General features: G+C 41.9%; 1 protein-coding gene across 1 annotated transcript in view; it reads right to left on the bottom strand.

Annotated features, from left to right (window-relative positions):
- Positions 1–12,360, bottom strand: part of WDR3 (WD repeat domain 3) — a gene marked incomplete at its 5' end in the record, with an annotated part of 1,037,507 nt that overhangs the window by 509,939 nt on the left and 515,208 nt on the right.

Here is a 12,360-nt window from a genome sequence, read left to right as displayed (position 1 = left end):
AGTGAGGCACTTTCGCAACCCCTGACGCCCGCTACTTTAGAGTCGTAGGCCGCTACCGACTCCCAAATTGAGTCTGCCATGACGCTGGAAACTCGAGGTATTGGAGCCTCGGATATTATCCTTTCAGATGGGTCCAGAGCCGCTGAGCAGGCACAGGCTTCTGAGGGTGTATTCAGACCTAAACATTTTTACATCAAACCAACTTCAGCTTCAAAGGCAAAGACTAAAGCACCTTCCAAAGCAAAGAAACAAACTCAAGAGTCACGTGGTCAGGCCTCTATGCCCAAAAAACAGATACTCAAAATGGCCGAAGACTTTATTACCTTGATCAGGGGGTTCCCATCCCCCTCCTGATAAGAGGCCTTGGCAAGAGACTGACTATGAATCTTCAAATCAGGTTTCCATTTCTTCTGATTCCTCTTCTGATCAGGAATGCTCTCTTCCCCCCATGAGGATTCTGATGCTGAAGAATCTATACCTTCAGCTTCTCCTCCAGAGGACTATTCTTTTGGGGAAACCCTACATACCATGAGGGAGCATTTCCACTGGGAGAGCCAAGATTTTTCAGAATCTAAAAAGAGGCTCAGGGATTCCTCAACATAAGCCACTAGCCATCCCACCTGTGTTAGACATTATAGATGATGTGTTTTCGGAGTCTAGTCTTACCCCTGACTCCTTACCTCCAGCTCCTGTTAAGCCTGACAGATATTACAGGGTTCCTGACTTTCATAAATTCCTTTTTAAAAACCCTGCTGCAGACCCAGAAACTATTTCTCAGGGTCCCAAAGGAGTTAAGGCTTCCGCTGCAAAGAACCCTACCCCCTCTGACAGAAATTCTAGGGCGCTGGATAGATGGGGAAAAAAGGTTTACACATCTGCTACCCTGGCTATAAGGGCCTTAAACTGTCAGTTTCATATGCTCAAATATCAGCAACATGTCATGGTATTGCTTAAACAGAAAATAAGGAAATGCAGGATTTATTGCATGCAGCTGAACAAGTTGGAAAGCATACTTTGCAATGTGGTTTTGATTCTTTAGAGGCCTCCTGCAGGGCCGCAGTCACAGGTTCTGTAATTAGGAGGCATGCTTGGTTAAAGGAACAAAATCTGCCTGATCATGTTAAAGTTAAATTATTAGATGCACCTTTACAGCATGATACTTTGTTTGGTGTTAAGGCAGAAGAGGTATTACTAAAAGAAAATGGAGGACAAAGCTAAATCTATGCAAACGTTCAAAGATTTTTTTACAAGTACAGCCACCTAGGTTTAGTAGACACTGGCCAACAAAGAATTGGTCCTTTCCTGTGTCAGACAGACCTCAAAGGGGCAGATCCCAGGTGCAAGGTTCATACTGCCCAAAGCAGTGGGGGGGCTTCTACCTCCAAAGTTGGAGAAGACAAATCACAACCATACAGGAAACAGTCCTAATGACTTCCCCCTGCCTGCACCAAGCATCTCCTGGCAGCACCCTTAGGGGGAAAATTAGCACTTTTTTCTCAAAATTGGCACATTATAACCCAGGACAAGTGGGTCCTAAATATCGTGTCACAAGGCTACAAGTTCCATTTCCATACCCTGCCAAAGGCAAACGGCTGGCCAGATTTGCCAAAAAATCAATGGGCAGAGGCAAAAAAACAAGTTTCATCCCTCATGGACATGGGGGCCATTCAACAAGTACCAGAGCAAGAGCAGAGGCAAGGATTTTACTCGAAACTGTTCTTGGTACCCAGAAAGGACAAGGCCTGGAGGCCAATACTGGACCTATCTATTTTTAACACATTCCTGGATATACCAAAATTCAAGATGCTGACTTTGCAGCAGCTTCTGCCCATGCTGGGCAAGAACGCTTGGCTTGTGACTTTAGACCTAAAAGAGGCATACCTGCATGTCCCAATCAGACAAATATGCAGAAGATACCTCAGATTCAAGGCTGGCTCAATGCATTACCAATTCTCTGCACTGCCCTTTGGCTTATCTACTGCGCCCAGAGTCTTTACAAAGTGCCTGGCACCAGTAATTGCATTCTGCAGACAAAGAGGAATACAAATATATCCTTACTTGGATGACTGTCTAATTCAAGCAGAGAACAGGGACATTCTTCTACAGCATCTGGTGTACTAGTACACTCTCAAGAGATAATATTCCTGGGTGCAAGCTTAAATACAACTGCCCAGATGGCTTATCTCACACCAGACAAACAAAGGCAACTGACTACCTATTTCAAAATGTTGGCAACAAAGGCCCAGTTATCTGCAAGAAAAATTCTGCAGACTTTGTGCTTCATGGCATCCTGCATGTTACTAATTCCATATGCAAGACTGCATATGAGGAAACTTCAATGGTGCCTGAAAAGTATTTGGACTCAACATTGCCACAGCCTGGAAACTGATTACTCTCATTCCCTGCCTGCAACAGGAGTTTCGATGGTGGACAAAGGCTTGTCACCAAAACAAGGGACAGCCATTTACATTACCCCCAGCCAGGCAGACACTAACAACGGATGCATCAGATTATGCCTGGGGGCCCACATGGCAGGAAGATGCATTCAGGGCACATGGACCTCAAACCAAATGCATCTACATATCAATCAAAAAGAGATGCTAGCAGTTCAAAATGCCCTGACAGCCTTCAAGGACCTACTTCATCCAGGGCAACTACTGATAAAGACAGACAACACCATGGTTATGTGGTATATAAACAAGCAGGGGGGCACACATTCTTACCCCCTATGCAGACTAGCCATGACTTTGTGAGACACAGCATTGACTTACCACGTACATCTGCAGGCACAATGCCTGCCAGGAAGGAAAAATACTCTGGCAGACGAACTAAGCAGAAACTTCATGGATCCTCATGAGTGGCACCTGGATCCACAAGTCTTCAGCATGATAACAAAGAAATGGGGATGCCCGGACATAGATCTATTTTCCTCCCCTCACAACTACCAACTAAAAAGATTGCACATGGATTTATCACAGACAAGCATGGAAAGTGGACGCCCTATCTTTCAGCTGGAAAAACGTATCAGTATATGCATTTCCCCCTCTGCCTCTCCTCCCCAAGGTACTCCTAAAGGTCAGACAGGAGAAGCCAAAGATGATACTGATTACCCCAGACTGGCCCCGCCAGTACTGGTATCCAATACTTAGGAGCTTGTCTCAATGCCCAGCTTGGACCTTACCTCAAATACCTCATCTACTGTCCCAGCAAAACAGTCAGATCCTGCACAGCCAACTCAGAACTTTAAACCTGACAGCATGGCGACTAATGTAGTCATACAAAACACACCTCTCAGTAAGGCTGTGATGGATGTCATTTTGGAAGCCAGAAGGCCTAGTACTAGAAAATCTTATGCTGGAAAATGGAAGAGATTCTTTGCTTGGAACCAGGCACAAGGAACTGATACAGCTGTGCCAAATATTCCTCAGATTTTGCAATACTTAACTGAGATGCTGGACAAAGGCCTATCTTTCTCATCTATTAAAATTCATGCCTCTACCATTTTGGCTCATTACAATGTAGAGCCACCAATCTTTTCTCATCCCTTATTAAAGCAGTACCTCAGAGGAGCCAAAAATTTAAGACCTCCAAGGGACCTCAACTATGTCTTGGAAAAACTCACCCTGCCTCTTTTCGAGCCAGCTGCTACTGCTGATATAAAGTTTTTATCTTGGAAATCAGCTCTGCTCCTAGCAATAACTTCTGCAAGACAAGTTTCAGAGCTACCGGCACTCATGGCTGTTGAACCTTTTATCATTTTTTTATCCAGACAGGGTCTCTCTGAGGACAAACCCAACATTTATGCCTAAGGTGGTGTCCATTGTGGCTCTCAACCAAACTATTCACCTGCCAACCATTTATCCAAATCCACAGAACAAGGGGGGAGAGAATTCTGCATTCTTTGGACGTACACAGACAGCTTAGATTCTACTTGGACAGAACCAAGGTTTTCAGAAAGACAGAACAATTACTAGTGACATATGCTGCAGGATCACAAGGAAAGGCTATCTCAAAGCAGACTATTTCAAAGTGGATAGGCCACTGCATTCGTTTCTGCTATGTACACCATGGCAAGCCAGTACCTAAGGGCATTAGGCCACACTCAACCAGAGCTGCAGCCACTTCAGCAGCCTTTCTCAGGGGAGTACCTACCAAGGACATTTTAGAGGCTGCTGCTTGGAGTTCAGTGCACACCTTTGCAAAGCACTATCATCTGCCACTCTACTCTAAATCCAGGGCAGGCTTTGCCACTGCAGTTCTGCAGGGCCTCATAGCTGCTCCTAATGCTGTTTAGCTCCATCCTCCCAACCTTAGCTTTGGGACTCTAGCCAAATGTAATGACTGCAACAGTGAAACACGAAGAACATAGTACAGTTGTGTACACTTACCATAAACGTAGATGGGAATCAAAGAAGCAGAAAAAGTACAGTTGTATACACTTACCATAAATGTAGATGTTCGAGTGTATTCACTGCTGCAGTCCAGGTTACCCACCCACCATCCCCCTTCTCTTCTGATGGAACCTATCTTTCCTTCTCTGATTTATACAACCTATGTGGTGTATTTGCTTGTAGATGAAGGTAAATTTTATATTGGTGCATGTAATTATCCATATATAAATTTTGGCTACCCTTTTGGGGGCACCTGACATCTGAGGCAAGAAAAACTAAAGAAAATGGCGTCAGCTGCTTCTTTTATACCCCTGATGACCTGACATCAGGGAAGGGGCGACAGCAGCCGACGCAGGACCCAAGACTTTGGAATTCAGGCCAGCTGAGGGCAAGCTGCCAGCAGGATTACCCAAAAAGTGGGAAATTACAAGCCAAACCTTGATGATGTTTGGCTTACAGCAAAATGCACAGAAAAGTAAACAGGGGACAACAGCACTGACAAAGATGTTGATAAATGAAGTCTGAGACCTCCAAGCTAAGAACCAATAATAAAAATACTGAAAAAATAAATACAGTAGAGAATAAACTGCAAAAATCCAGAAATGATCCAAGAACAAATGCTTCAGTAATAATTGTGTGAAATTAAAACCCACAGACTGAAGGCAGTAGTTTGTAGTTATGAAGTGCAGATGTCAGTACACAGTCAAAGAGTAGTTACCAATACAGAAGAATTACAAAATGTGATCAAGGCAAGTTCCAAGGCAGCAAACAAGGGTAAAACAGCAGTGAGAAATGTAATCAAGGCAAGTTCCAAAGCAGCAAACAAGGGTAGAACAGCAGTGAGAGATATAATGTACAACAATAAGATGACCCAAACCAGGAGATAAAAGGTAAATAAAGACAACTTCAGGCACAAGAAAACTGTGCTCACAATAACTCCAAATTAAAGATTTCAGAGTGTGAAGAGCAAATGAAGTGCTAATAACGACAGTAATATTAAGAGACGCTATCAAACATGCAGTTAATTCCTCCACATTAGACTCAAGAAGAGTATGCACTACAGGTAAAATGGCTGATTGCTAAAAACATTTCTATTTCTCTCTCTTTTTTTTTTTTTTGAAGTGTTAGATTATTTGTTTTTAGATGTTCTGTGTTTTAGATCAACAGGACATGAACACACACATACATACATACATAACCACACAAATACAATATGGGGGTTCTCACCATTTAGAAAAGTACAAATGACCCTAAAGTGCATAAAAGATGTGTAAATAATGTCTATGGCAGGGTATAATATAATCACTATAAATAATGTCTGTGGCAGTGATATAGAGAGTTCATTGTAATCAGTGATTTTTTTTTATTTTAAATGAGTAATATTTCTGTTAAGTTGTGCTAGTTCTTTTAAGAACAGAAAACATCTGGCTGTATTAGTGATAGAAGGCTCGTTTAATGAGCTAATGAATGCAATATAAAAAGGGCTGAAAAAAGCTGAACCACAGAGCATTTGCCCTTTTGTGAAACATGAGTTGGTGTCAAGAGCAGTGGCTTTAGAAGAAAGTCAACCAAAGTGAAGGAAGACCTGAGAAGAGAAGCTAGTAATTGTTCCTGGCAGATGAATCCAGAGAAGCCTACCAACAACAGATTCTTACTCAGTAGCACAAGACTTGCTATAAAACGTAGTTAAAGGCATGTGTCCTTTTGGTTAAACCACAAGACTATTTTTGCTTGGAAGAACCTGCACTTAATTTTTTTTTTCCCCAATAAACCTTAACCAATCCTGATCCTGCACATGCTCATCACAAGGTTAAGACTGCGTTCATTGTACAATACTCTCCAAATACTCTCCTTAAACAGAATACTCTCAGCCTCTCATTGAAATGACAAAACAGTTTTTATAGATATCTGCTGCTTGTATAATCCACTAAGTTGCATGTGGGCTCAATCTTTACTAACTTCCACCTCTGTAAAATCTTAGAATGTATAAATGTAACTACTGTTTGTGTATAAATATAAACAGAAATTTAACAACTCCGTGTTTAACTGGAACTTAGTATAATGCAATATAAGCAAATGGAGCTTTCTGCCTCGGGGCTTCGCTGAAAATGGGGATTACCCAGTCGGAAATTCCTGGTAAACAAAGACAAACAAATAACACAGGTGATCTCTGTTGCTTTAGTCTTTCACATCGATGGACTCTATCATGCATTTTGCTCAAAACTGTTAATATCAAAGTGTTGAGACTATATGTATCACTGCCAATGTGAATGTAATTTCCCCAAAGTCAGTGAGAGACAGACTTGTGGTGTGCTGAGAATTTTTGAGTGGATCTGTCTACCAAGATGACCACTGTAGAACACTTACTACAGGCCACCATAATTGCTACCAGTGTTACCCTAAAGTACAGTGCCACAGTTAAAACAATTTACCCATGAGGTGGACCCTAAGGCACGTCTTACCAGAAATGATGGGATCTTCATCAGTATAGGGAATACCTACTCTAGAGGACACTGCAGAAAAAGAAACATAGCAGAGGTTGTCACTCTCTCAAAGAAACAGGCTCAAAAAGTGGTCATTATACTCATTTGAAAAAGAGGGCATCCTCAAAATCTGAAGCTTGGGAAAGCCATCTAATGTATCTTTGAGTATCAAAGGTCCTAGAGTCTACTCTGCGATGGCCATCGTTTGACTAAATGGAACAAAGGTTTTAGTTAACTGGTGAAACTCACTGCTTATAAAGCTAAGTAACCAGCGATGTCAACAACTTCCCATCTCTCTGTCTCAACTGTCTGAAAGATAGCAAGAGCATCATTAAATCTGCTACCATTTTTTCATCTGCAGTGACAATGACCTCAACAGTGATCATCAAAACAAGACAAGGCACTGGCAATTAAAACCCTCTACTGTTACTTTGCACCAGTGGTGCAGAAAGATAAAGCCTAACTACAGCTCATGCACTCTGGTTTTAACAAGTGGCTTAGGAACTTGACAGCACATGGTAGGAACTTTGGCATGTCCATCCTCTGGGAGGATGGTGATTCTCACCAGGCTAGCTCCACACCTCCAATGTCAAGCCTGATCTGGAGAGCAGAAGATTGTCATGCAGTGGGGGGGGGGGGGGGCTGGATTGGAAGGAAGTTGGCATGGCTACCCAAGCCAGAAATGGCAACCCTGTCCGTGCATGTGGAGAGCACACATTCATAGACTGAGGGGGTCACAGGTGGCCCTCACACATCACCACAGTGGGGGGAGGGGCAGGGGTACACACACAAAATGTTCTCACTGCCCAGATGTCAGCAAGAGTATAAAGATCCAAATGACTGCCTGGATGACAGCTCCTTGGAGACTGGATAGTTAAGCAGGCATGGAAGCAAAACTCAATTAAAAAAAATCTCTGATATCAAGTATGACAAGAAATCAGTGGGACACTCGTCAGTTGTGATGGGATTTAGGGTGATCAAGTAAGTCATGCCTCCTTACCATCACAGAGGCTAAGGCCCGCTCCTCTAAAACAAGAGATAGAAATCCTATCCATAACAACTGTCAAAAGCTCTGCACAGACCTTCATTGATGAGACCATAAATGATGATAAATTTGTTAAGCCTTTAAAAAAAGAACTAATAGCAGGTCGATCAACAGGTGAAATAAACCTATGTTATTAAATGGACTGCAGCAGGCAGTATCTTTAATGTCAATCTTCCCCACAAAGGGGATCTAAAGTGAGAATACTGTTTTTCCAAAGTGCAGGAGAAATGTTACTATTCCTGCTTCTTTGGCAAACACTCTCCATATGTCTTTGCTTTTTAATCTTACACACTATGGGTACCTTGCCCTTATAGTCAACCAATCTTCTAACTGATCACAAGGCCCAAAGCAATATAAGAAACAGGTATTCATCCTGTAAAACCACTTTCTGCCAAGATAACACATCTGAAACAATGACACTGACTTCACAACCACTGAAAAGCTGAGCTGGAGTAGAGAAAACAAAGAAAATCACAAAAGTGTTTAAGAGTTACTGAAAATCTTGAAGGACACGTGAAAAGTACAAGACTTGAATAGATAAATCATATTTCTTCAAACAGAAAAGACATGAGATGTATGTACAGGTTCATTCTTGTTGTTTTGTGTCATTCCTTCAACATCAATGATAAAATGAAAACCAAGGAGAGAGTAGGGGCTTGTTTAAGAAGAAGGTTTGGAAATATCAAAAGCACTCTCCAGTGGTGAAACAGGACACAGCTGAAGATCCTTTGATTTCAGTCCATGCAAGATATAAAGGGTACACATGGTGATGTTATCAACAGCAAAATATAAAGTAGCTCTGGTTCTCAAAAATTCAGAATTTCTTTTTTACAGCTTCCAATCAACATTCCAGGTATGCCCAAGTATATGTTTTATCAGCACAAACTGATACAGATGTCTGTAGCCTCAAAACAGGACAATAAAAACATCAGCTCCACTGAACATACCTCTCAACTTTCCGGATTTTTGTCTCATAGTTTTGGCTGTTCCTCATAAAATTTGGAGTTTTCTGGCACAACCACTGGGGATTGATGTCACTAAATAAGAACAGTCATTTGACTTTCAGACTTCATACACTTCAGAAAATGCATGCTAATACAAAAACACTTTCTAAGTTTATAAGAGCAATATTCAAAATCTGTCCCTATTTCTGGACATTTGCCTGCACAGTGATGCTCTCAAATGAAACACCATGAGATAATCGAAAGAATTATTGAAAAAGCACATTCCATTTATTTAAGCCAAATAATAATGTCATATTTCAGTGGCAATACAGACATGTGGACTGGAATTTATGCATCACAAAAATTACTCTGCTGGGTTCTGCACAATTACTAAAATTTTGTGATTATACAACTACTAACACAAATTAAATGCCTCCAAAAAATTAGAAGCATTACAGAAAATGCACATTCAAATTCTTTAAACTAAGTAATGATGTGAAATTTCAATGGCAATACAGATGTTGAAGAATTTATGCAACACAAAAAAAACTTGCTACTACCACCTTGAACAAAACTTTCTCATTCATATATACCCTTGCTCTACTACAGAGTACTACGGATGTGTGAATGAATAAAGATGCTTATCATAGAGTTTCTACGAGATCATCTACATATTGGTAGCTATTTCAGGTTACAAATCTTTGCTCCAAAATCAGCTTCTGTTGCCGAAGGAACAGATACAGACATGCTCTTACACTAGCAGCAGCATTTCACAAGCTCAGGCAGGGAGATACCCATGAACCAGTGTGTCAAGTGGTAAGTACTAGGCTAACTGCCCTTCTGGATCAATGTAAGCCTAGCCAGTTTCTCTTTTGGTGCTTGAATTAACCTAGCCTGACTGGTGTTAAGATTGGCCTTACCTATCCCATGGTCGATAATTAAATATTACCCCTAATAAGAATAACTGGTATCATACCGTAGATAATGTGAGGGGACCATGGGTGGGATAAGGAGCTGCCTCTGTCCATTAAAAGTACATGGGGCAGTCCTGGGGTAAATCTTCTACTACACATCCACAGATCTAAGTCACATTTGAATATGGATAGGGACAAGCTTTGTTTTACATAGAAAGAGTCTGTTTCAAAGCAGGGGCATCTTCTGCTAGACATGCTTGTCCCTCCAAACTGTTCTGTTGATGTTGTAGAAGAGGTTTAGATCTCTGGACTGAGTATTTCTGATGACACTTGACTTGTTGAAGTGCAGCAGGTCCATCAGTATTGGGTGGTAGGATGCTTTGTATGCCAGACACTGGTCACCTCTTAGCAGTTTGTAGGATACACAGTTCAGTGACAGGGCTTTGAGCATCTTCATGTAGGACATATTGCTTAGGCCTTGCATCCTTTTAGTAAGGTAACACTGTGGGCATTCCAGCTGTTGCATGTGTCTGGAAAGATACATGCCAAAGGGGTCATTATGCTCAATGAATGCACTAATGAGGGCTGAGTAAAGGGGGACAATGATATCTCAAGATCTTGTTGCAATCCCTTTGCTTATAAGCGGAACAATATAGAAGGGCCTTCTTATGAGGGTAGACAAATGTTGCTCCAATGTTAGGACACTATCTAAAAAAGTTCTCAAATTCCAATCAACTGGGTCAACCCTAAGGGATGTACTGTTAATATGAGTTGGCAATGCTTAAAAAAAAGCACTATGGGGGTGGACAATGTCTTTGCCAATATTTAAAGCAAGAGAGTAGATAGATGCAGACCATCCCTGATGAAGGAGCTTGAACTGTTGATCATATTCTTCCAGGCTGACAAAATACTGAACTCCCTTTGAATGTCACCAAAAATGTAGCCAATTATTTTTTGCTCATATTGCGGTATCTCTCACAGTACATGTGGAGAAGTTAGAATGCTGCTCAATGCCAGGCTCACACCTGCCTGGAACACACTGTATGAGAGCCCCATCACATCACTCTTCCAGTGAGCTACATCTTAATTCACTGACGCCCATATGTACTACAAGAGAGTCATGTCTGCACTTGTTGTTCAAGGACCTGAGTGCATGCGTGATCTGACAGATCCTGGCACCGGACAAGCAACTAACAGTCACTCATTCCTTATTCAGCCTGTTATAGGGTGCATCTGTATGTCTTCCAATGGAATCACCTATAACTAGAATGTTTGGTTAGGTAGATGCCTACTGTATGGGCTCGGCATGCACGACTTTCGAAACTTGCTTATGCTATGTGAGGTGGTGGGCTTAAACTTGCTCAGTGTGCTTTGTGCCTGCATTTCATTTTGGAAGTCTTTAAGGTTAAGGCAAGTTAATCTTTAGACCCTCAGCGTATGATGGATTATGTGCACTGACACGGCCTTGGTGAGATGTGGTGTGTGGTGTACTGCCAAAGAGTTTTGGTGTCCAAGTTTACTGCGTGTGGGATTTTTGCCTCCAAGGACATTACATACGCATATCTCTCATGTTATGTCTTATGCTGTTTGAGTAGTACATAATAGTCAGACAACATGAAAATTCTTACACTGTCTCAAGATACCCATTTCAGTCAGGCTGGCTATGGAAGTTGTGGGGAAGGGCTGGACCATGGTTCTGACAAGAATAACTGAGAGGGGGCACAAGTAACATAACTGCTTGGAGTTCGGTTTGTTTAGGATACTGTTTTGTGGGCTTACTACTACAGTATGGGAAAATGCCTACTTATTTGGTGAGGGGTGTACTGCAGCTCAAGATGTGTTTATTTGTGCTTGGTGCAAGTTATTTTAAGCCTGAAACCTAGATTTTTAACACTGTATAGATTCTGAAGGTCTCTGGAATAATGGAATAATAGAATAAAAGACACTGGGTGGGTGAAGCTCTGTACCGGTTATAATAGACTAACTCAAGAAGGATCCAAACAAATAAAGCAAATAGAGGAGCTCTGCGACTTCAGCACCTGTAGCAAGTCAAAGTTCTCTTAGTCTTGGCACTCTGAGCAACAGGTCAATGACCCAACATAGGTTACAATTTCAGAAATTTAGCTTTTATGATGGGAAAAGGAAAAACTATATCCATCCATCCACAACACCTTTTTCCCCATTTCTGCACATAGGGTCAGGGTGTCACTTCAACACTGACAATCATCGAGAGCCAAAGTTAACACCACCAGGTGGCTAGGCCTGTTGTGGTATTTCATCCACACCACATACTCACGCACATTCACACCTATGGCCAAATTAAAGTGTCCAATCCACCTCCTACATAGCTTTGGAATGTGGGAGGAAAGTGAAATACCTGGAGGAAATCCATGCAAACACAGGGAGGACATGTAGATGCCACACAAAAGGCACCCCAGCCAAAAAGAGTACTGGGGGAACTCTTGCTGTCAGGTGACGATGCTATCCACTGTGCCACTGTGCTTCAAGCAGCAGGGACAGCAGTGCTTTATAGGTTCACAGGTGTTTTACTAGGCTAACCACCACAAGGGCTTTTTTAAGCCT

The sequence above is a fragment of the Protopterus annectens genome, chromosome 5.part0 (assembly GCF_019279795.1).
Source record: "Protopterus annectens isolate FY-2018-M chromosome 5.part0, PAN1.0, whole genome shotgun sequence".
NCBI lineage: Eukaryota > Metazoa > Chordata > Ceratodontiformes > Protopteridae > Protopterus > Protopterus annectens.
This window is presented reverse-complemented; position numbering and strand designations above follow the sequence as displayed.